Source organism: Lytechinus variegatus, chromosome 9 (assembly GCF_018143015.1).
Source record: "Lytechinus variegatus isolate NC3 chromosome 9, Lvar_3.0, whole genome shotgun sequence".
Classification (NCBI taxonomy): domain Eukaryota; kingdom Metazoa; phylum Echinodermata; class Echinoidea; order Temnopleuroida; family Toxopneustidae; genus Lytechinus; species Lytechinus variegatus.
This window is the reverse complement of record NC_054748.1, coordinates 23,630,444-23,657,409: the sequence shown is the minus strand read 5'-3', so window position 1 is coordinate 23,657,409 and position 26,966 is coordinate 23,630,444. Positions and strand designations below refer to the sequence as shown.

Sequence of the window (26,966 nt, the reverse complement as noted above, 5' to 3'; positions counted from 1 at the left end):
GGTGTGTTTTTCTTCGATACAGAGATTGCAAAACCTACCTTTTCTTTGGTTTAAATTTAATTAATTTTTTATCCTCCCCTGTAATTTGAAGTTTGTTTCTGACTCCTTTAGATTCCATATGTAGGTCTACTTGAAAATCTTAGCTTCATTTGTGTGTATATTGGTTTTGATATGATTCATATACCTGTCCTTGAAAGTACCAAAGTAGCCCACCGCTCCCCCGCTAGTTTTCATAATAATAACAATAAGACATTTATACATGTAATGCACAAACATATCCATCCTATTAGGGGTGCTCAACATAGGCGGCGGAAGCGGGGGGGGGACGTGTCCCCCCCCCCCTAAATTTTTTTTTGATAACCTTGTTTTTGGGGGGGGGGCTTGTCAACTTTTTTTCCTGCGTCCCCCCCTAAATTCACGTGGACCCCCTTGAAACGTGTGTTGGCCCCCCCCCCCTAAAATTTAGGTTGATGACCTTTTTTTTCCTTTTTTTTTGCTTGTCAAAAAATTTTGGGTTACCAACTAATAAAATTTAGGTTCAAAATCTTTTTGGGGGGCGCTTGTCAATTTTTTTACCTGTGTCCCTCCCAAAATTTCAGGTGGACACCCCCTAAATTTTCTGGCTTCCGCCGCCAATGGTGCTCAAGGCGTTTACAATAAACTTAACTCACTACTGGTACAACTTACAATTTGGCCATTAGATAAGTTTTTAAACTGATCTACAGTCTGTTCAGTTGGAAGATTGTTCCCTAGACGGGGAGCTGCTGATGCAAATGCACGATCTCCCCATGACCGTCTGTTTTTTTTGGAATAGAGAGATCGAGAGAAGAAGAGCGAAGACCAGAGCGACCAGGTTTGCGAAAATCAGGAAGAGACGAGATGTATTCTGGTAAAGAGAAGGTCAGCGCACGATATGCTATCAGAAGAATTTTATAGGTGATACGATGTTGAACAGGAAGCCAATGAAGGGACTGGTGTGATATGGGAAAACCTCCCATAATGCTTATAAACCTAGTTATCCACATATCTTCCATTAATAAGTTTCCTATTAATGGTCGGGAAATAATCAATATAGCAAAGCGTTAAAAAAAATCAACACAAATCGGCTGTAAAATAGAAAAGTTACAATCTATGAAATGTTATTGCTTTACTTATTTTCCCAAAACATTAATATGCACAACTCAGTGATCTGCAAATCAGAGAGTCGTTGGTGTCCCTCACTCATTATTTATTTTTTTAAATTGTTTGAATTATACAATTCTCTCTTTTTTTAAGAATTGACGTCAAGGATCAACTTGACCATAAAATACAACAATGATAGACAGTGGTATAAATATGACATGTTCAGGGAGGAATAAAAACTTTTGCCATATTTCATACAAATAAAATGTAAAAGAAACAGTGACTGGATGACATTACCAACCGCCTTCATTTGCATATTAACCAAGATGTGCGTATGTTGTTTTTTAATTAGGCGAAATTTAATTATTTCATTATTTTACACCCGATTTTGATTATTTTTTCAATTGTATGGTTCTTTGATTTTATTCCGTTTTTATTCAAACCCTCTCTGTGTTGTGGTGGACTTGTCCTTTAATACTGCTTGTCAGTCCGCATCCCCTCCCCTGCACTGTAAAAACTGCGGTGTTAAAACTGACACCAATTGGTGTTAATAGAGGACCACACCCTGAGGTGTTAAAATTACACCCTAGAGATTAAACATAACACCAAAGAGTGTAAATGTAACAACAAAAGGTGTTGTAATAACACCTATAGGTGTAAAACTAACACCACCCATTTAACACCGGTGTAAAATAACTGGTGTGGTCCTCTATGTACACCGGTTAACACCACAGTTTTTGCTGTGTACATTCGTCCATTTCACATTGCTTGTGTAAATTATTTACCAATAGCTCATTACTATTATTAAAATCATTACCATTGTTTACCAATTACAGTCATCTTTGAAAATATTTTATGTATTTGGGACATTATTATATAGTCATATGTCTTGGTATTTCCGTTTGGGAAATAGCAAATACGAATTTGGATTTTAATTTGAATAGGTAGGTGGAGATCACCGATGTTGGATGTTCGCTTGCTACACTCTAAAAATATTGGGTAAAAATACTCCATGGGGGTAACTATGGGTACAAAAAAAAACATTGGGCATTTTTATTCATCCAGTGGGATGAAAGTTTTGCACATTCTAAAGTAATTGTTGCTTACTTTTTAACCTTACTGGACAATATGCTTCCCGCATTGGATAAAATACTGCCCCAAATTGGTTGGACAAATAATTATCCTCATGCTGGTTAAATTTTGCCAATATTCTTTTTACAGTGTACATTTTGTTGTTTGAGACAGCCGGGGTACTTCATCCCTGGTTTGCCTTTTTAAGCCATGCTGCCATCTCGAGTCCGTTTTTGGAGAAACCATTTATGACAAGCAAGCTGCTCGAATATCTCTGTCACATTCGCTCCACGGCGGCCGCACATCGAGTCGAAAACAGCCGTTCTATTCATTTTCATTCAAATCACATATAATGTAGCCGGTACCAAAACAAAATTTTAAAACAGCTATTTTCAACTCGCCATTCGGCCGACGTAGAGCAAATGTGACCGAGGTAAATAAAATTAAATTCTTGAATCCAGTTGAATTTTACATACACTAAAGAAAAAGAGAGACGGGTGAGAGAAAAATGCAAGTTTCATTAAAAGAAATGATTGAATAATTAGAAAGTTATGGGCATTTTGAATGAAGAGGTCACTACTGCCTTTGAATCCCCCCCCCCCCCATTGGCAATGCGACAAAAATTCGTGATGTCACACAGGTACAAATTCACATGAACTTAGTTTGTAGATTTAGTTTACTTCATTCTTCTCTTTTCTTAGATAAATCCCAGCTTGTACCGCATCTACCGCCGTACGAAATATCTTTAGTTTGTGGTTGAAAACTTTTTATTTTTATTTTTTTATTGTCAAAATTTTCCTCTTAAAAAAATTGCCCCCCCCCCCATTGAAAAATCCTGGGGAGCGTTTCATCAACATTTTCGTCCGACAAGTTATCAGACAATTGACAACTTTCCTCAATAATGATTGGCTGAGAGTCACCGTTACCATAGTAACTGTCGGATAAAACAGTACTTGTCGTATAAAACGTCCGACAAGTCCTTTTATGAAACGCTCCCTTGGATCCGCCCCTGTGCCCACGCAAGACCCACCCACATCCACGCACAACACACCCATCAACCTTAACCCACACTGAGACTCTCAACCCAAACCCCCATCTTCACAAAACCAACTAAATATCACAAACGAACCCTAAACGAAACCCACACCCACACGCACATTATATATTCTATGCTGGAAGATTCCCCTACCACTACTACTACTACTACTACTACTACTACTACTACTACTACTACTACTACTACTACTACTACTACTACTACTACTACTACTACTATTACTACTACTACTACTGCTACTGCTACTACTACTACTACTACTACTACTACTACTACTACTATCACTACTACTACTAATACTACTACTACTACTACCACTACTACTACTACTACTACTACTACTACTACTACTACTACTACTACTACTACTTCTATTACTACTACTACTAGAATTGCCATTGGGAAAACAGGCAGTTTCCTTTATCTTTACATTACTACAAATAGGTTTTGTCCCAATCTCGAGCACACGATGACGTCTTATCAAGTATATTTTAATTTATTTCTTTTACTTCATCTAAATATCGTAAAGGTACTTCATTTAGCCATTGGCTGTTTGGATTTGTTATAGTGAAGTTTGTTCGTGTGGGGGTGTTGGTGTGTATGTGCGCATTGTACGTGTGAAGAAGCGATCTAAACAGATTTTAATTTGATCGCTTGGGGGCGTGCTTTTATTTCGCCAAGTCTTTAGAAAGTTCATTCCGAGGGTGTGATCTTTGGACTGCTTAAATTTCGTGAAACAAGCCCAGTCGTGACGTGAGTACAATCACTTGATTTTGTTTAAATTTAATTAGGTATATTGTACTTTTAAGCCGAGTGGCAAGACGAAATATGAGATATGGGGAACTAAAATGATGAGTTAAAATTGTGACATGAATGAGTTGTTCATGTTAAAGAGAACTACATGCGCGCGTGGGTGTTACGTAACAGAAAGTGCACTGCAGTTTGTTGTATCGTGGGTTCTTGAATTAATAAATAAGTACAGTAACTGAAAGTAAAGGCAGAGAAACTCAATAGGTCCATTTGCAGAGAAGTTTAATCGCAGACTCCCAGAATATCTGGTTATATCAAAATCAAGCAGGAACAGCCTAGGATTGGAATCTCTAACATCCAGAACTGATCATGCTAGGCATGTGCACAAACACAATAGAGGTGGTGAAGAATGCATTACAGAAGGGTAGCTACTAGCTGAATTACCATTAACCAAGGAGCTTCCAAAGCTCCTTGCATTAATGGTTGCCATGCAATGTCTGAATACAACTCAGTTTCTCGTCGTTTATAAAGCGACGTGAATAAGACCTTCGGTCACAAATGAGTGCATTCTTTTTTTGTAACAAAGAAGTGACGAGATACGAAATTCTCAGATTCTTTTAAAAGGTCATTTGACCAAGAAGATTCTATGACTGGAGTTCCAACAGGAAACAAATTGCTGTTCATTTCTAAAGAAGCACAACAGAACGAACGGCGATAAAGAGGGGTGAAATTTTTCGACTATCCATTTGTATAAATTTTCCATCTTTCATATTAAAGGTCAAGTCCACCTCAGAAAAATGTTGATTTAAATCAATAGAGGAAAATCAGACAAGCACAATGCTGCAGATTTCATCAAAATCGGATGTAAAATAAGAAAGTTATGACATTTCAGAGTTTCGCTTATTTTCAACAAAATAGTTACATGAACGAGCCAGTTACATCAAAATGAGAGAGTCGATGACGTCACTCACTCACTATTTCTTTTGTTTATTATTGTTTGAATTATACAATATTTCAATTTTTACGAATTCGATGATTAGGACCTCCTTGCTTGAAGCACAAAATGTTAAAATAATGGAATTCCACGTGTTCAGGGAGGAATGAAACTTCATTTCACATGACAATGACGAGAAAATCAAAATATTTCATATTTCATATAATAAAATACAAAAGAAATAGTGAGTGAGTGATGTCATGTTATACGAGCGCAGCGATTGGCCTATCCTGAAATGATCGTGAAATTGTTCTAACCATTCCAAAAGATTCTGAAAATAATTGTGATTGCCACGACTGATCGGAGACGATCACTATGATTGCATCACGACAAAGACCACTAGCTGTTTCAATCGTGATGCGAAGCAGAAACTAGGTATGTCCTTAGGCCCATAATAAAAATTTGGGGAACAATCGCTAATACCGAGTTACCATTGTCGCGATTGCGACACGATTCAAACGGCGTATTTAATCGTGGAGTCATTTTAACACCTCAGGGTGTGGTCCTCTATTAACACCAATTGGTGTCAGTTTTAACACCACAGTTTTTACAGTGTATGTTCTGATACGATCAGATAAGATCACTACGTGGTGTTAAAACTGACACCAATTTGTGTTAATAGAGGACCACACCCTGAGGTGTTAAAATTACACCCTAAAGATTGAACATAATACCAAAGAGTATAAATGTAACAACCAAAGGTGTTGTAAAAAACCTATAGGTGTAAAACTAACACCACCAATTTAACACCGGTGTAAAATAACTGGTGTGGTCCTCTATGTACACCGGTTAACACCAAAGTTTTTGCTGTGTATCAGATCTGTCGAGTCAATCGCACTGATCGCAGAACACTTTTGAATGGTCGCGACCAGTTAGAGTAAGTCAATCGGGGCGTAAAAGATCACGCGGCAGTGGGAAAGAGGTATAACTGAAATGACCTATCTTGCGTAATTTGCTCAGCTGACCAATCAGAATGGTTCTTTCTGACTGACTTACGTTTGGTTTTTAAAGTGGCAGTTAAACGCAACTCTTTGTGAAACCGGTTCCTGGTGACCACTGACCCCAGTTTATTATTAACCATGGATGTAGGCTGATAAATCAGGCAAGGTATAGTTATTGAAACTTTGCGCAATCTCAACTGCGAAGGAGGCACGTGGATTGTGGTAAATGGCTTCCTATCTTCATTTCTTGCTGCTCACTTGGAAGAGGCCCCCATCAATCATGAAAAAGGAGAGGGGTGTGGATGCGATTAGAACTTTACCATGGAACCAGTCTTCCCCTATTATTAGTCGTTAAAGGCGGACTCCGGGCTGAAAATTATTGTATCTGATTTAAGAAAAATTAAAATTCGCCTAGCAAAATGCTAAAAATAAAATAATCTCCCAACAACGCAGTTATTAATTCTTATAGTTAAGTAAAAAAAAAATCTGAAAAACAGTTATATGCATTCATTAAAAAGTTATATTTAATAAACTCCTTCCATTTTCCTCTCCTGTCTGTTCTTTATTTTTTTTGGGGGGGATATGAAACTTAATAATAATATTTCATTGATCAGGGGTGATCAATGAAATTTATTTCTTTTGCAATATTAAAGTTGCAACAATATTTATCTCCAAGGCATCTACTTATTTGTAATCATGATATCACAGCCAACATAGCGTTAAATCGGCAAAGAGAATGAGACAACAGTTCCCCAGCCCGGGGCAAAATTTCCCGTTCTGTAAAGACATGAAGTTCCTGTGAAGTATAGTACTTGAATGTAAGTCTGTATGGTTCATAATTTTGAGTAAATCGAAAAAAAAAATGATATTGGGGCATGTCTATTGAAGATTTCAGTCGGCTTTTTATTTAATTTGGGAAATTTTTGATGGAATTAAGATGACTTATATAGAAAGGGTTTCATATAGAAAGGGTTTCATTTTCTCGCCACCGTACTGAGCTGCAGTTTGTTTGTTTTTTCATCAGTGACCTTTCATTGGAAACTTCTTTTTATTGAGTACATAATGTGTTTTCTTCTTCAATGGTCACTGCATGTTATGTATTTATTTTTTGTTATGTATTTTTTAAAATGTAAACTCACATTGTTAGTCCTCGGACTTTTTGATGAGTATTTTTTGATAAAACCGAATTGAATTTGAATTTGAATTTGGGTGATGTATATGCAATATTACTTTTAAACTTTGATTGGGCCATGGTATGGGCGTGGTGCTTTCATGTATTTTGTACTCCTTTATGTTTTATTTATCCTCTTTACCCAGCATGGCGATAGTAATAATGATTATAATAATTAATTAATAAATAATAATTATTACGAAACTGCACTTATCTACCAGCAGACCCCGCCTAACATAGCACCTCTCCGATCTAAATTATGCGAGCCCAAAACAAAAATGTCGTATTTTGTACCGGGTTAGTACTTTACATTCTGGAAATCGAACCCATGTCCTTCCATTCACTTGGTGGGTACCCAAACCTCTGACCCACCGTGCCCATCATACCGTGAGGAATTCTTAAAAGAGAAGTCAATCCCAACAAAAAGTTGATTTGAATAAAAGGAGAAAATCCAACAAGAATAACACTGAAAATTTCATTAAAATTGGATGTAAAATAAGAAAGTTATGACATTTTAAATTTTTGCTTATTTTTCACAAAACAGTGACATGCACAACTCAGTGTCATGCAAATTAGTCAGTCAATGATGTCCACCACGCACTATTTCTTTTGTTTTTTATTGTTTGAATTATACAATATTTCATTTTTTACAGATTTGACAATAAACCATAAATTCTTAAACAATGCTGATTCCACATGTTCAGGGAGGAATTAATCATTGATTCACGTGACAACGAGGAGAAAGTTAGAATATTTCGTATTTCACATAATAAGATACACAAGAAATAATGAGTGGATGACGTCATCAGTCTCCTCATTTGCATACCGACGAGGATGTGCATATAACCGTTTTGTGAAATTAAGCGAAACTTTAAAATGTCATAACTTTCTCATTTTATATCCGATTTTGATGAAATTTTCGGCATTATTTTTGTTGGATATTTCTCTTTTTATTCAAATTAACTATCTGTTGGGGTGGACTTGTCCTTTAATCAGTAAGGTCAAATACAGGTATGAATGATAGGCATGTCACCCGTTCAAATCATTCCTAAAAAGTAAATTATTTCTTTCGTGCAAATGTCATGGCAAGACCTCCATATGTCCCCTCCACTGAAATTGAAAAAAAAATATGGAGAAGGTTTATCAAGTAGATTTAGGAAGGAAAAGGAGGGTACATATCAAAATATGGCTTTATTCCGTCAAAAACTCGAGTGTGTGTGCATGAGAGTCCCAATGGCATCGGTTTATTCAGTTAGAAAAATAAATACCCATGCACTACTCTTGGAGAGTAGACTAGTCGTAATATTGGTTGATAATCTTAATGAAACCCATGACTTTGATCAATTCCTGCTAGCCCAGTGAGTAAAGCGACAGGGTGGAGATGTCTCGTTCTGAAGCGAGAGGTTCGAATCCAAGTTCCAACTGAAAGTAAGAATAAACAAAAGAAGAAAAAGAGAGTGAAAGAAGGGGTTTGGGGAAAAGTATTTTTTTTTTAATAGAGGGGGAATGAATGCATGAGGAAGTCTTTTTAATGTCATCGACATTGTGAGTGAGAGAGAGAGAAAGCCCAAAAGACATCAGATTTCAAAAAAAAAAATGAGTTTATTTCCCCATTTTTGGACCTGACTCCAACAATTAATGTTACGCGACTTGTATGGCACGTCGGACTCCATGCAGAACGAATAACAAACTCTTCATGTTCTCCCCGCACATGGGACCCGAGAAGCGGAGCAATAAACAATCGTGGGCGATGCAGCAACGCGTGAGTGGGGGCGGAAGGGCAGGGGGTGATCACCCCGCATGGTATTTTTTAAGATATGCCCTAATTGACAGTAATAATTCTATTCATAACTAAAATGAAGGTGATAATATTAGTAATAAAATAGTAGTAATTATAAATAAAGATGATAGTATCAGTAATGATATTGACACAAATGACAACAATAATAACAATAATAATTATGCTGATGATAATGATAATTTTATTAATTATAATGATAGTAATTAAATCAATACAATAAGAGAAACACAGGGGAAACAAAAGGAAAGGGTTTTTCCGAATGATGATCCATTTTGTTACTGATGAAACTCCCCCCCCCCCTTTTTTAGGGGGGGGGGGGCGGATGGGGACTTTTCTGGTTTTTGACATGTTTGAGATAAAATTGCTTTTCATTTTAGAGTGAGGACTTTTTTCTTGTCTATTTTTTTTTGGGGGGGTAGCACATACTTCACACCGTTTTCTAAAGTTCCTTCAGAAAAGATTATAGAAACGATCCCGCATCCCATCCCGTAAGCCGCCCTTGCGACTGATGCAGATGATATGTGGAAGATCAGTGGAGTATTAAGGTTTGTTTGACAAAAAAATATTTACATATTACAAACATTTATAAATAAACGGCAATAGCAACGTTCCATTCCAAAGCCAATTTTGATTAAATTTCAACGAAGCGTATTTCATTGAGCATTCAGAAAGAGATAAAAGTGAGAAAGCCAAAGAAAGAGAGAGTTCATTTTTTTCTCACTGTCATGTCTTTTCTTCATCATTAAATTGATTGATGGATCAAAAGATTTTATGTAACATTTTATGCTATTCCAGAGCAATTCTGCAAACGGGGATTAAAAAAAAATTGTGAAGTAAAACTTGCATTTAAACTCAAAACCATCTGAATGTAATTTGTCTGATTATTAAAATACTTATATTTCAAGTAATTATTTTTCGACTCGCAAGATACATTCATTATTGAAAAAATAGAGATTAAAGAAATAAAACACTGACAAGATGTAAAAATCAAGATAAATTATAAGTCTCCTTAACAACATAATTTTAATGGCATCGAACCTATGGACAGATCATGTAGATTATAGGAATGTGTTTTTTTTCCACCCCATCCTTGTCTTACTGTGAGAAAATTATAAAGAAAAACCCTTACATTGATAATTCCTTTAAAAAATATTTTCACAATTTTAATCATATTTATATTTTTCTGTTGTTGTCTTCAATATTATTAAAACCTTTGTCAATTGGTAAATATAGTGTTATCATTTTTTTTTCATCTGTATGATATAGATGTTATGTCGTCATTAACCTTGCGAAAAGGCAGACTGTGAAGTATCTGTCATGAATTGACCAGGGCCCTGTTGTACATAGAGTTACGATTGCTCCGATCAATCGCAACTATATGGACAGCTAGCAGCGTCAACATCTATTATGCATGTTTGTTCAAAATATTTTCTAGCTGTGATGTACATTCATGCATTCATTGTTTCCTTGAAAATTCACTATGCTTCTCTTTGCATAAAAAGGACATTGTGCACATTTTTCGTCAAAAAAAATTATGGCAATGATGGATTTCCATAGAGTTACGATTGATCGGATCAATCGTAACTCTTTGTACAACAGGGCCCAGGAATCCAACCTAGAACCTACCGTTATTGAGGCGGGAGTTGAATGATTTCGCGGTAAATAGAAGAACTAGCATCGACATATTTGAGAACTTTCGTCAGCTCCGAGTGTTAGGACAATCTGCTGTCCCGGTCACCAATTTTCGACAATGACCTCTATAAGCTGTTAATTGTGATTCGTACTTACTTACTTCCAGGATACTGCCCAAATCCCCTAAAAGGGGTCAAACGGGCAGGGTTAGGGTGCGCTGATGGTCGTTACGCGAAGGTGAGAGGCGATGCTTAGTATTAATTTTGGTTTAAGTACGTCTGGGTTGTTACTTTGAATTTGTCTTTGTCGAGAATTGATTTGATTGAGTTTGGCAAGTTGTTCCAGTCAACAACAGAACGTGGTATTCGACGGGTATATTTCAATACACAGCAAAAACTGTGGTGTTAACCGGTGTACATAATAATAATAATAATACCAACATGCTTATATAGCGCATATCACTGCCAAATGCGTTCCTTTGCGCTTTTAATTAGATATTATTACCCTGGCTTTAGCCTCGCAGACTTTTACAACGCGATGGCATTTCAAGGAATAAATTCCTGCCAGGTACCCATTTACCTCACCTGGGTCGAGTGCATCACAATGTGGATGAATTTCTTGCTGAAGGAAATTACGCCATGGCTGGGATTCGAACCCACGACCCTCTGTTTCATAGTCCGAAGACTAATCCACTGGGCCACAACGCTCCACATAGAGGACCACACTGCCAGTTATTTTACACCGGTGTTAAATTGCTGCTGTTAGTTTTACACCTAAAGGTGTTACTACAACACGTTTTGTTGTTACGTTTACACTATTTGGTGTTATGTTTAATCTCTAGGGTGTAATTTTAATGCATCAGGGTGTGGTCCTCTATTAACACCAATTGGTGTCAGTTTTAACACCGCAGTTATTACAGTGTATATTCCCAATGCTCGCGGAAGCGTCTGCGTCGTAGTTGCGAGAACTCACTATTGTTCTTCATCACTACGTCAAACAGGTCATCGTGCATTTAGGAATGACATTATAACAATTTTGGGTACGTAAAGATAATGTTAATTGTAATTAAACGAGCAAAAATCGATACTGCTATTTGCCTCATCAAATCTCTAGGGTGTAATTTTAATGCCTCAGGGTGTGGTCCTCTATTAACACCAATTGGTGTCAGTTTTAACACCGCAGTTATTACAGTGTATATTCCCAATGCTCCCGGAAGCGTCTGCGTCGTAGTTGCGAGAACTCACTATTGTTCTTCATCACTACGTCAAACAGGTCATCGTGCATTTAGGAATGACATTATAACAATTTTGGGTACGTAAAGATAATGTTAATTGTAATAAACGAGCAAAAATCGATACTGCTATTTGCCTCATCAAACGTAAACAAGGTAAATGGCAGCACACTTAGGGGTTACGTAATTGAAAGCTCGTAGTGAAAAGGTTGCGCATTGTTCTTAAAGGTCGGGTCTCAATTTTCAGTTGCACGCAAGCGTACAATCATTAACGGGTTAAAAAAAATATTAAATAGAAATTGTTGGTACGTAGGTCATATGCAGCCGGATGGAAATAAGAGCAGGCATATTTAGCCTACTTTGTTTTTGTCTCAATTGACGTAGTTTTTAATGGCATATATTGCATAGATAACATTAGAATTATAAAGGGCTTTGATCGTGTAACTTGGCTGCCAAGCCAGTTTTCAATGGACAATTCAAGTTAACAGGCTATGACTATTTTCAGGAATATGCCTGTTTTTTTAAGAACATAAATAATTTTATGTTGTGCATTATGACGAGGATTCTTTTTTTTACAATAGTTTCATTGAGTTCAGATTATGAAGCTAAATAATAGTTTCCGATCGAGTTTTTATTTATATGTTTAGCATAGTATTGTGGGGTTTTTTGTTCAGCACAGTATTGTTTTATAGAAATAACCTGTATATCCGGAATTACTTTTGCATCTATCTAGTAATTAGACGAAAAATAACAGAATTTATGATAAGTGATCATTTCGAGCTCCTGCACATTATCTCCCATGCTATTGTAATCATGGTGTTTTTTTAATTATAAATAAATTGAAATTGATATTAAAATATGAACCTGGGACCCGTTTAACCCACTGTATCAACACATTTTACGATAATGGTGACATCTACCATGCCAACTGAATCATGACTTTTTTTGTTAAGATTCATCCTAACACATTATCTGGAGTCTGATTTAAAGCAATTCTAATGAAATTGGTGATAACTAAATCAGCCAGTTCATCAATTAACTAGACAAAAAAAATTTTAATATAAACCAAATTAAAGAGGGTTTCTTTGTGTAAATTCTCGTACTTTGACCTACAAATTTGACATTTCTTTTTAATAGACGGCGTTGATGTGAAATATCCTGGGCTCAGACTTACCAACATAGTTACGATTGATCCGATCAATTTCAACCATATGGAAGTCCATCAATGACTCTTCTTCCTTCTACAGGCAATTTGCACAATGTGCCTTGCAAACAAATTGAAGCTCGCTGAAATTTCAAGAAAACAATGAATCTATGATCGCTCATCACATCTAGAGAAGATTTAGAACAAAGCGTGCATCCTACATGTTAACGTTGCTGGTTTTCCATACTTGCGGTGATCGGATCTATCGCAACTTTTGTGAGACGGGACCCATGTCTACACTTTCACTCTTAATCGAGTACATTGTCTTGTCCTTTAATCTTATAAAACTTTCTTTCTTTGTATGTCTTAATAAAGGTTTAATAGGTATACTTCAAGGGGGCTAGTATGTTAGGAAAATGTGAAAGAAATTAAAAGCAGATTGAAATCGAGAAGACTATTCCGAGCGGAACCAAGATGAAATTATATCATAAAACATTTTTTCCTCTTTACAAGAATATCAAGATACTCACGATGAACCTCGCTTCAAATTCGTTTGCTTTCTCGTGTTTTATATAGTCTTTGTTTTGGGAATATTTTTTTAATGTATCACATCCTTTAAGATGCCATTATAGGTCTAAACGCCCAACGCCACCGCTTTCGACTTAAAAGATTAGTATTAAAAAGGGTTTTCTCTTTTAGCTTGTTCAATAAGCCGAGAACCCCTTTTAATTCAACAAACCATGATAATCTATGAAGTTCATTCAAATCTACTATAAGCGATAACACGGAAACTTTGAAGTCACCCTTCCCTTCTTATCCAGTCAGATCTGTTAAGGGACAAAATAACAGTTTTCACCATTATAGTTTTATGGTATTTTGAAAATATATTAGGGTAATAATCTTAGTCTGAACCTATCCAGAGGCTAAGCTAATAAAACCCATTATCCATTACCACCTGAAAAAGAGATTCTACAAAAATAAAGGTTTTAATAAAAGAAACACACCCACCAAAACAAATGAGATCTTATGAACATTGAGTTATCATACAGAGAAATCCATATTATATACCTTTCAATTTACATAATTGAGGCATGTTGTGTATAATCATGCAATGGGCTGTGGGAACTATTCTCTTTCTTTTTTTTTCTTTTTACCGGGGGTGCTACAGTAAATTTGGCAAGCAGCAAAAATATGGGATTTCACATTAATATAAATTTGGCCCGAGAAATTGCACAAGACAAAAACAAATGGGAAATAAAATTTAAAGAAGGTTTCACAAGATTAAGGTCATTTTTGTCCCGAGAAATTGGACAAGCAAAAAAAAAATGATTAAAAAAAGGAGAAGGGGCCTACAAAATATTGGTCCATTTGGTTAAATGTTTTTTTCTCATTTTTAACACCTACCAGAATTCCAGGGGATGCTGTCTGTGGGTAATAATACACGCAGCACCCTACGGAAAATTTTGGGGGTGCTTCAGCACAAGCCCCCAGCATCCCGAACCTTAGGGCCATGTTCATGCCTCTACTGGCATACAGATGAGGACTTGGGGGACATGGTCACCCAAAATTTCCACGACCAATGAAGAAACGATGGAGAAAATGCTAAAAAATGAAAGGGAAAGACGGTGAAATACGACAAAGATTTCTAAATATAATATCAAACTATCACAAAATTCGATTCATGTTTTCAAAATGTATAAATCCCAGATTTTTAGAATGAAATTCTTGTCCCATATAGATGTACGCTATGTCCAGCCCCATCAAATTTGTTGGTTTAGTAAGATACTGCCTGTCTTTGGCGATGTGTTTACTTGTTAAGTAATACTTGTTAAGTATGACATGTAGAAAGCGTACAGATAATTTTTTTTGCCGAAACTGCTTTATCGACAGCATCAGGAAATGGTCTCAAACAATACATGTATATCGCTAAAAGATATTTAGTCTTGGTATTCTTGTTTATCACCAATTTATGTAGCGAAAATGAGACACCATCGGAAAACAGACTTAAATATATATCACTTAAAAATGTTTACTTTTTTATTTACTTTTTATCAGCAAATTAAATGGCGAAGATCATGATATTCAGAATTGCTGTTCGATATTTGATTAAAATGTTATTCGATTATCGCCAGAAAACATCGCCAATAACACGACACCTTGCCGAGTGTGAAAATTCATTATCGTTCATCATGAGTTGTATATTCCGTGAGAGCGGGGAAGGGGGATTAAAGTATGAGGCTTTCATGGGTGCTTGCCCATGAAAGCGGGCATTTTGGGTCCCAGCAATCTGAAGTCCAATCAGTTATGAATTGGTTTAAAGAAACACACAAATAATTGTTATGTCAATAAACAGTGATTTACTCTTCATATTTATTTATAAAAAAAACACAAGTGCACATCTAGTTACCAATAATGCATATAGCATTTCCATTTATAATAATAATGGTATTTATTTCGAGCAAACAGATACAAAATGATTTACAAAGTACTGGATAAAATGATTAAAATACAAAACATTATTACAATAGCAGAAATTCTGAATTGAAGTAACAATGTTTACACAATAGGTGGCCTGTAACAAATTTCAAATATGTATTACAATTAACTATTAAGAAGTATAGGTAGAATAAGCACTTACAAAAGAGAAATAAATTGAGAGGGGAAACAAACGAATGATCGTGAAAGAGAGTCGGGAGAAAAATAATAGGAGAGGGGGGGGGGAGATGAAACAAGATGGAGTGTATGAGAAAGTGTGAGAGAGCGGGTGAATCAAATAAATAAGAAAAAAGGGTAGTCAGAGCTATACAAGGTATAAGAAGATAAAGCGAGGGAGGCAGACAATTGCGAATAGAAAACATAATTCTCACAACTGGTAATACAATATAGTCCATTTGATGGGTTAACTCGTACTTAAATGGATTATTTTTTTTAAATGAAGGTCCAATTCATGGGCATTTTATATTAAATGCATTGCTCACGGGCATAGGTGCCGTGGCCGGGGATCAAACTCTGGACTTTCCATGTACATGTATAGCCAGGCACCTTCAAAATAATATTATGGTTATCGAATACTATCTATTTTTCCCAATATATCATAATTTTCATAATATCCAAAAAACGAATTTTCACTTAACTTTGATCACGTTGATAAAACAGCCGCATAGATAACGACAAAGAGAAGGTAAAGTTGGTTTCATTTTAGCCATCTTGAAGAAAAATGTCCTCCACACTAAGAATTTTGCTCTGAATTTTCCATTTGTTAAGTTACAATTGAAATTAGTTTACTTTCATTCAAGCAGTAGTCATGGATCGTGGGGCGTTGTGGCCCAGTGGATTAGTCTCCGGACTTTGAAACAGAGGGTCATGGGTTCGAATCCCAGGCATGGCGTAATTTCCTTCAGCAAGAAACTGATCCACAATGTGATGCACTCAACCCAGGTGAGGTAAATGGGTACCGGTAGGAAGTAATTCCTTAAGAAGTTGTGTGCGCTATGAACGCCTATAGCTTAGCCGGGTAATATAGGAGCGCCTTGAGCACCTAACAAGGTGGATAAGTGTTAATGCGCAATATAAATACCCTATATTTTTATCATTATTATGGATCAATTAATTAATTAATTTTTAAAATTAATTTTGATGTTTCCAATTCGGTGCCAGACGGTCATGAGTATTATTACAAATCAAATTTACTAAACGTTGCCTTGTGTACCATAATAAATAAAGGCGTGTCGTCTACTAAAGTAAGGGGCCGGAGTATTTTATTTCCGGCGAAAAGAAAATACGAACTGAATACGTCGTTTATGAAGTGGCTTGAAGTCATGAAATCCCACAATTTTATAATTTTCCAGCTATGCTACCTGTCAACCACCGCGACCGAGGTATTTGTTTTAGTTTCGTCTTTGTTTATCAGTTTGTATAGCACCTCTGCCGCCAGCGTTCAAAGAGTTTACGCGTTCACAATGAACTTTCCTTACGCAAATGTATCATACCTTATCGAATTAACCTTTCCCTCGAGCAATTTGGTAAGCGTTTCGAGCACCGAAATCAAATTGGGATGGCATGAGAGGACAGAATTATAGCATAAACTAACGATATTTACGAGATGAAGAAGAACCTTTTTTGGCCAAGAAAGGGGTTTTTTGAAGAAAAGAAAACATGATAATTCAGGAAAAATACACCATAGTCTTCGACTGAATATTATATCAAAGTCATGTTTCAAAAAGCCTTGTTAGCCAATCAGATTGAAGGATTTTAGTAGCTTTTAACTGTTATTGCAATTGTTTTTATTGTACAAAAAAGATAGATGAAATGGGCCCCTGAACTGCATGTATTTGTGCATGTTTGCGTCACCCACCGACCTCCTCGACTATTTTTAAGCCCCCCCCCTCCCTCCCCTCTCTTTATATTTGCTCTCTCTCATCCTCTCTCCCTCTCTCTCTTCCTTCCCCTTACCCTGGTTTATTTTCATTTGGTCCAATTCCAGTTCGTCCAAGTGCCGACCCGTCTGCTATCAATTGGTATACCATCTGCTCGTCCAATATCCACATAGTCTAATTGTCATTTCGTCTACTCACCATTTCGTGTGATAACCAGTGGATCCAATAGCCATTTAGTCCATATACCATAATAATAATATAGGCATATTTGCCCAGGGTAGCCACTTCAGTTTCGAAAACTGTATTACCCCGGCTAATTAGATAAGCTGCCTGGGCGATCAAGCATTTAAGGAATTTCTTCCTGCCGGGTACCCATTCACCTCACCTGGGTTGAGTGCAGCACCATGTGGATGAGTTTCTTTCTGAAGGAATTTCCGCCATGGCTGGGATTCGAAACCACGACCCTCTGTTTCAAAGTCACAATATACATCTCTATTATTTTGTTTCAATCTATCTCTTTAATATAAACCTGTGATTTCTTCTTCGAATACAATATGTCTCAGGGTTGATACTCAACGTTTTGTGATGATCCGTGCATTAATATGTCATTAATCAAAAGCCGATTGGATTAAGGAGTTAAAAGACCAGCTTCGCTGATCCTTTCTCATTCTCATGAATGGATTGATGATCGCCTGCCAAAGATGAAGAATCGGTTTGTTTAACTACCATGGCAACCAAATCGGACCAATATTTGAAGAGGGGAGGTGATGCATAGTTTTCGGAGAAGGATCGACTAGGATCGGATGTTTGTTAATGAAATCGACACTGTGACTGTCACAAACGCCGCCAAAATTTCTTTTTAAGGGAAAATCAATCGTTAACGTAGGAGAAGGGGGGGGGATTATTGCACCAATGCAAGTGTTTTTGTTTTGTTTTTGTTTTTACATTTTTAGCAAACTCAAGGAATGCGTTTGCATGGTAAATCTTCCCGAATGCCATATTTTTTCCTTCGACAATTTAGTTTCCAGCGTCAGAAAGGTTAGGGTAAATTATTGCACATCTGGCTTCAATGTCGTACGTTAGTTTGTAGCCCCCCCCCTTCTCGGCTTCTCATGAAAGGATTTAACTGCTGTACTGGAGTTGCCAATTGGTGATTTCAAGTCCGGTGTTGGCCTTGGTGTTGACATTTGGATTGGTGTTGACATTTGGATTGCTTCCCAGTGATCCAAAACTTATTTAGACTTTGTAAAACTAATCCACATCACATAATTTACATCTAAACAACTAGCGAGTGACTTTTCGGGACCATCTTCATTTTAAGTTTGGTGTTATAATCGTGTAAAAATTGACCTAACACTAACACAACAGGTCAACACTGAACTTGAAATCACCCAATATGTAATGGATAAAAACACTAAATTATATATGATGCAAGTAGTACATAAGATAAAACGTTTGCATATGGCCGGGTTTTTTTTATTCACCCATGAATACAGTCCCGATACATTATTCATTTTCTATTTTAGTTTGATTTGTGCACAAATCAGATGCATGGCGTTGAATAATGAACCACGATATTGTTGTTGTTGTTCTTTTAGCTTATACGGCGCGTGTCATATTAGTGTGAATAGCCTTACTCCATTTCAAACAATATTAATCATGATTATCAAATGTTCAAAGGAGGCATTGACTAATGAAAATTCGTTTGCTATTCATGAATCATGTGATAATGTTGTAGTTTTGGCATGCGAGGCGGTGTTTCCTTTCTTGAGTTATGGAAACCGAATGCTATGTGGGGCAATGAGCGGGAAAAAACTTGTTAGAAGAATCAATGGCGGAAATGAAAATATGACAAAAGTAAAAGACGGTACAATGTTCTCACATTATTTTAGATTTGACTAAAAGGAAAAAACAAGGATTAAAGGTCAAGTCCACCCCAGAAAATTGTTGATTTGACTCAATAGAGAAAAAAAAACAACGCCGCAAATTTCACCGAAATCGGATGTAAAATAAGAAAGTTATGATATTTTTAAGTTTCGCTTATTATTCACAAAACAGTGATATGCACAACGCAGCGATATGTTATGAAAGAGTCGATGATGTCCATCACTCACTATTTCTTTTGTTTTTTATTGCTTGAATAATACAATATTTCAATTTTTACAAATTTGACGATAAAGACCAACTTAACTTAACCTTAAACTGTTAAAATAATGGTTATTCCACATGTTCAGGGAGGAATAAAACTTTGTTTCACTTGACAAGGAGGAGAAAATTAGAATATTTCATAATTATAATAAAATACAAAAGAAATAGTGAGTGGATGACGTCATCAGTTTGCCAATTTGTATACCGACCTGGATGTGCTTTGTGAAATTAAACGAAATTTTAAATTGTTAAACTTTCTTATTTTACATCCGATTTTTATGAAATGTTCAGTGTTTTGCTTATTGGAATTTTCTCTTTTTTCACATCAACTTTTTGTTGGGGTGGACTTGTCCTTTAAGAGAGTTGGTGGAGGCTGCTTGCTTTTCGAAAATTCCAACGCTAAGGCACAATGGCATCAAAGATCTGCTAATATGAAATTAATTGACGAATGACTTATTGTCAGTTTGAATAATCGATCCAGCAAGGGGTCGTTTTGCTGAGTAATTTTAACGCAATTACATATATATATATGATGAATAAGAATGATATCCCAATATTTCTATGACAATTTCGTTCCTTTCTTTCTTTGCTTGCAATTTTAGAGCAGTTCTGGTTAAATATATATTCTTAAATACTTGTTTCCACTATATCGACATAATATGCAAATTTATGCGAATTTTACGCCATGGATGGGATTTGAACCCACGACCCCCTGTTTCATAGTCAAACGACTCATACACTGCGCCACAACGCTCCACATGAAAACGCTCCAAATGATATGTTTGATTTTACCATTCTCCCCTCCTTTTTATTCCTCTTCTCTCTCCCTCTCTCTCTCTCTCTTTGTTCACATTGACACTCCGGGGGCCCAGAGCCACCCAAAGCCCCATCTGTATACCAGTGAGTGTGAAAGAAAAAATAGTCGCATCCAAACGACTATTCAATTAAAAAACAAAGAATTACATTCTTTATGATATGTTTTTTCCGTTACAATTAACATTAATAATAGATGCTACTCCTGAAATGAAATATCATTTAATGTGCTATTCACAAATCCTTCGTGCTCTTTGCAAATAAAAGAAGTGGGGGTACCAGCCAATATTCTTCCCCCTTCAAAGAAAAACGTCAATTCAAACAGGGTCCTGTCTTGTTTTCTATTGGTTAAGTCTCTCATGCTGAGTCACACCAAATTAACCGACTCCAAACCGACCGATGGTATGCCATTTGAAGTAACGTAATAGATTTGATCGGCCTGGAGTCGGCTTCGTTGGTGTGACTGTAACCGAAACCGACTCCAAACCGACCGATGGTATGTCACTGTTTTTTTGTTTTAAATCATATTTATTTCTTCCTCATATCACATGTAAAATATATATATATATATAACATGACATCATTAAAACTTAATTGTTTCAAGTTAACACATAAACATTTTAACATGGTGAGAAAAGGAATATATATGAATTTCAAATGTAAACTTACAATCAATCTGCTCACATTTCTTTAACAACTTATAATCACGAAGGGATAATTACAGAACAGAATCCGGGTACAACAGCAAAAATCTAAATTACGGAAATAAACTTATAATCTGTATATAAAACTCAAGTTAAGATTATCCATACTCTTCAATCAAACTGATTAATGAGGAAGTTGTATTAATAAAAAACATACACACAACTTAAAGCCACTGTTAATAACGTAATAGCTTTGATCGGCCTTGAGTCGGCTTCGTTGGTGTGACTGTAACCGAAACCGACTCCAAACCGACCGATGGTATGTCACTGTTAATAACGTAATAGATTTGATCGGCCTGGAGTCGGCTTCGTTGGTGTGACTAACCGAAACCGACTCAAAACCGACCGATGGTATGTCACTGTTTAATAATGTAATAGATTTGATCGGTCTGGAGTCGGCTCCATTTGTGTGACTGTAACCGAAACCGACTCCAAACCGACCTATGGTATGTGATTGGTAATAACGTAATAGCTTTGATCGGTCTGGAGTCGACCTTGGTAGTGTAAAGAGCAGCATCAAGTTCACCTGCTGATTGTTGAGGAACATCAAACTCCTCCGCGCACTTGCTCTTTGTACGTGTTATATACGAGGGTGGGTGTTTGGCTCAAGCTTTGGAAATTAAAGTCAATAAAAAAACTTTCTTACTCCAATTTCGGTAAGTATGATATTATAATTTACATCATACTACTAAAAGTGTTTCTGTTCGCTCTTTTACATTTCAATTTATCAGACATGTTTGTATTCATAATTCCTGATGGACATGATGGAAGGTATATTTATTCAATTTAATGAAGTTACATTGCCGCGGCGCATGAGAATCTTTATTAATAATGCAAAGGACTTTTGTTTCTCTGCTGTGTTACTTTGTTTATCGTGGAACAGTGAATTGGAATTGTGAAATGTGATTTTTGAAGTGTTGAAGAGGATTTCTAACTTTATGAAGGTGAGAGTACCTGGTGTGATACGTCCGTGTTTTAGAGTACAGTGAATGGCTATATTTCCATGTGTCTTATTCGTTGGAGTGCTTGGGTGACTATATACGTGACTATAATTATACTCCATCAACCTACATGTAAATGCCTCAATATCGCCAGGCGGTATACTTTCAATTGCTAAAAGAAAAACACTGTACATGAGTTTTGATACAATTCTGTACATAGGCATACATTTACCCCGTTGCCTTTATATAGTTAACATCTGTCATCGAAAATGTTTTGAAACTACTCTCTTTCTATCTGTGGAAATGTATTGGTGGAAAATGCACAATATGAATAAGTCGGAATAATAACATCAGCCATGATAATATCTGGTTGCCTAACGTTTTATTTTCTACCCTTGGTTCTTTTAAGCGACCAGTAAAGCGAAAGCAAAAGTAAATCAAGAAGTATATCTGTTTCCTTCACTAGATATAAAATGTATCAACAATATGTTCGTATTTAGGAAACCACAAAATGATATAAATTGAACAAATCTCCCTAGACCATGCATACATGCATATATGCATACATACATGCACATATTCACCCCGTTGCCTTTATAGAGTTAACATCCGTCATCGAATATGTTTTAAAACTACTCTCTTTCTATCTGTGGAAATGTATTGGTGGAAAATGCACAATATGAATAAGTCGGAATAATAACATCAGCCATAATAATATATGGTTGCCTAACGTTTCATTTTCTACCCTTGGTTCTTTTAATTGATGATTTATATTTTGTTGCCGAGTTATTACATCTCCCCTATGAGCTATAACTGAGCTTAGCATTATGCCTGCCAAATCCAAGGCTGAAGAAGCCGCCATGAAGACTATTCAAGAATATCTCCAAAGCGACGATTACTACGAAGGCATTGAGAAGGCGGTCGATAAAGCGATAGGCAAACAATTGGGTAAACTACTGGAGCTTGAGGCAATCTTACAATCAAAGAAAGGTGAAATTACCAGATTAAATGATCAATTACGTAATCAACAGTCATCAAAAGACAACTTAAAATGACCTTAAACGATGCTGACCAATACTCTCGTCGAAATTGTATAAAGTTCTACGGTGTTGAGGAGATGAACCGTGAAGGCAATGTCCGCACGAGTGAAAACACAGATGACGTCATATGCAAGCTTGTGACTCCGCGTCTGGGGGTATCCCTGACCCCGAATGACATTGACCGGTCACACCTGATCGCTGCTCCCAACCGTGACGAAGCAACCGAATCCACATCTGGCACAGCACCAACTATAGTCCAGGATAGGCCCCATAGAAAATTGACCAAACCTAGTTTTTTATATTTACAATATTTTTTGATGGTTTCTTGTCAATTCGAGGGTGCTGATTACGAATCTGAATGATGCCACTCGTGTAACCTTGAGCATTTTCCGCAAATTGGCAAAATCCAATATGGCCGCCAAAATATGCAAATTACCCATGAAACTCATAAAATTGTCCGCACATTGGCTGTGAAATGCATGAAATTGTGTGGCAGGAGTGAAATACCACCTAAAAAATAATTTTTGACAAAATATTTATCTTCCTGATATTCAAAATGGCCGCCATATGCCATTGTATACACTATCATGTACAATATGAAAAGGGAGAACTAATTTTCACAAAAATGAACACTAAACAGCAAAAATTGCGATGTATGAACGAAGTAATATATGCAAATCATCATCACTAATATATTATTTATTATGTCAAATATGGGAACATTGCTGTATTTTGATATCTAAAATAGCCGCCACTGGCCCAAACAGTATTGCGTACAATGGCAATGGCCTGGGCCAAAACAATGAGAAGATAGAGCATTAAAACGCATATTATTAAGATAAACGAGTTGAATACTGACTAAAAACATAATTGTAAATATGCCATTTATGTGGTAAATGCTGTATTTTGACATTCAAAATGGCCGCCATAGCCCCTATATTCATCATGTACAATGCGAATAGAGAAACTAATTTTCACACGAGTAAGAAACATAAAATGCATGTAATTGTGATCTATGAGTACAATATTGCCTGACAACATGTTTTATAGCAAGACATATCATTTCTTTTGTCATGCATGAGATAAATACTGTATTATGAAATTCAAAATGGCCCCAATAGGCCCAAACAGTATTATCTACAATGTGAATGGGGACATATAATTTGTAAGAATTTGGATTTGCATGACTATATGACATCCATATAATCCTGTTGTATGGGTAAAACGTTGTTTGAAAACATTTTTGATTTAATCATCGCATTTCTTCTTTCATATAGCTGATAAATACTGTATCTTGACATTCAAAATAACAGGGAACAGGGAAACTAATTTTCACAAGAGTGAGAATCATAAAATGCATATAACTGTGATGTACGGGAAAAGATATTGTCTTAAACATTATTTCCAACTAAATACATCACATATGGGTCGTGGACATGGTGGAGGTAATAAATGCCGTACTTTTAAATCCAAAATGGCTGCCATAGGTCCTAAAAGTATTGTTTACATTGTAACATGGGACATATAATTTTGACAGAATTTGGCTTTGCTTGACTCTAAATATTGCATATAATTGTGAATTGTGATGTAAAGGTGAATTTTTGTCTAAAACCATGGTCTCTAACTAGATATATCATAATGTTATGTAATTAAGGTGTTAAATGCTGCATTTTTAAATTGAAAATGGCCACCATAGGCACTTATCGTATGATATACAATTTGGGTGGAGACAAATGATGTTCACAAAAAATAGCATATGACAGCCATTTTGAATGTTGAAATACAGTATTTATCACCTAAATTACATAAGATATGATATATTTTGTTATAGATCATGTTTTCAGACAACATTGCACTCATACATCACCATTTGACCAAGCAAAGCCAAATTCTGTTTAAATGATTTGTTCCCATTCATATTGTGTATAATACCGTAAGGGACTGTAGCGGCCATTTTGACTTAAAAATAGCCGCATTTATCACCTAACTGGCAGAATAAATGATATATCTTAATAGAAATGACGCTTTCAGACAATATTTTACTCGTGTAGATCACTATTACGTGCATTAATGGTGCTCACTCCTGTGAATATTGATTTCCACTTTGCATTGTACATAATACGGTTAATGTCGATGGCGGCTATTTTGAAAGTCGAAATACAGTATTTAACACAAACTTGAAACCTGAATGATATATTTCGTTAGAAAATACGTTTTTAGACAGTATCCAATTAATTTATCACATATATATGCATTTAATAGCGCTCACTCTTGTGATTTCTTTTCTCCCATTTCTCATTGTGTATAATACTTTCAGGGCCTTTGGCAGCCATTTTGAATATCAGAATACAACATTCACCACATACATGGCATATTAATAATATATTTCGTTAATAATTATGTTTATAGTCAGTATTCCAACTGTTTAATCTTCATAATAAGCATTTTAGTGATCACTCTTGAGAATTTTTTGGCCCCCATTGCCATTGTACACAATACTGTTTGGGTCAGTCAGGTGGCGGCTATTTTAGATATCAAAATACTGCAATTTTCCCATATATGACATTACAAATGATATATCTGTTAGTAATGGTGATTTGCATATATTACTTCGTTCATACATCGCGATTATCGCAGTTTAGTGCTAATTTTTGTGAAAATTAGTTTTCCCTATTCATATTGTACATGATAGTGTATACAATGGCATATGGCGGCCATTTTGAATATAATGAAAATAATTTTTTGTCAAAAATTATTTTTTAAGATTGTATTTCACTCCTGTCACACAATTTCATGCATTTCACAGCCAATGTGCAGACAATTTAATGATTTTCATGGGTAATTTGCATATTTTGGCGGCCATATTGGATTTTGCCAATTTGCGGAAAATGCTCAAGGTTACACGAGTGGCATCATTCAGATTCGTAATCAGCACCCTCGAATTGACAAGAACCCATCAAAAAATATTGTATATATAAAAAACAAGGTCATGCCTCTTCTATCCTGGACTACTAGGAAATCGAGACCACGAGCGATAATAGTGAAACTCACCACTTATCGCAAGAGAGCTGAAATCCTGAAGATAAGCAGGAAGCTGAACAGCTGAAGTGGTATCGGGATCGACGAAGCATTGACGAAGACCAACCAGGATCTACTCTATGCAGCCAAACAGCATCAGAAGGTGAAAGAAGCATGGACTTCAGATGGACGCGTAATCGTCTTACTACCGGCAACCAGAGGAAATACCATCAAACGTGTGATTCGTAGCAAAGAAGAATTGAAGAAATTATGATGAAAGAATGATTATGACAAGAACATAACATCGCTGGACAGAGACAATGAAATGATTGAGAACAATAATAATAAAAAAAATCATGAACACATATAACTACATATTCATTTTTTTCACTAATGCATTCCATGCATTCTTGGATATATTTTTGGTTTCGTCCCCCCCCCCCTATTTTCAAACTACTTTTTATTCAATTTTAGTATTGGTCTATTTGCAAAGACCATTTTAATGTGATTTTGATTTACTGGTTTATTTTTAGTTTTCGTTTATTCTAATACTCATTTGTTGTCGTTGAAAACTTATATGCCTGTTAATTTGTGTTCTGTTTTCCCATGCTACTCTATCAATAATGATGATTTTCTTAGTTACTGTGTAAAAAAACTAACAATCAACTTATAACATATGATGATTTAAATGATATGAGTGAAGATATAAGACTAAATGATTCTGCTCCTATTCTCGATTTTTGAAATTGATCAACAATATGTAAATGATTGCAAATACTATTCCGACGATGACTTCAAAGAATCTATTAACCCTAATTTGGTACAGTTCAGTGCTATCCACGTTAACTCGAGGAGCATGGTAAAAAAATTTCGATCAAATATCCGCGTACCTGAGCAGCCTTTATTTCAGTTTTATTGTTATAGGTATAACTGAGTCTTGGTTAAACACAGAAAATGAAAATTGGTTCATGTTGGATGGTTATAACTTTGTCAATAATAATAGAAAAGACGG

The 26,966-nt window shown here is 36.0% G+C and overlaps 1 protein-coding gene across 3 annotated transcripts in view; it reads left to right on the top strand.

The window, feature by feature from the left end:
* Window positions 1–3,914: 3,914 nt before the first annotated feature.
* LOC121421470 (alpha-(1,6)-fucosyltransferase-like) overlaps window positions 3,915–26,966 on the top strand; it is a 36,238-nt gene continuing 13,186 nt past the window's right edge. For 2 of the 3 annotated variants that reach the window (XM_041616170.1, XM_041616168.1), the window contains exon 1: window positions 21,450–21,611. The gene's annotated coding sequence lies outside the window, so the exon portion shown is untranslated. Of the gene's footprint in view, window positions 4,004–21,449; window positions 21,612–26,966 lie in introns of those variants that run through there. The other variant, XM_041616169.1, reaches the window with a different exon arrangement.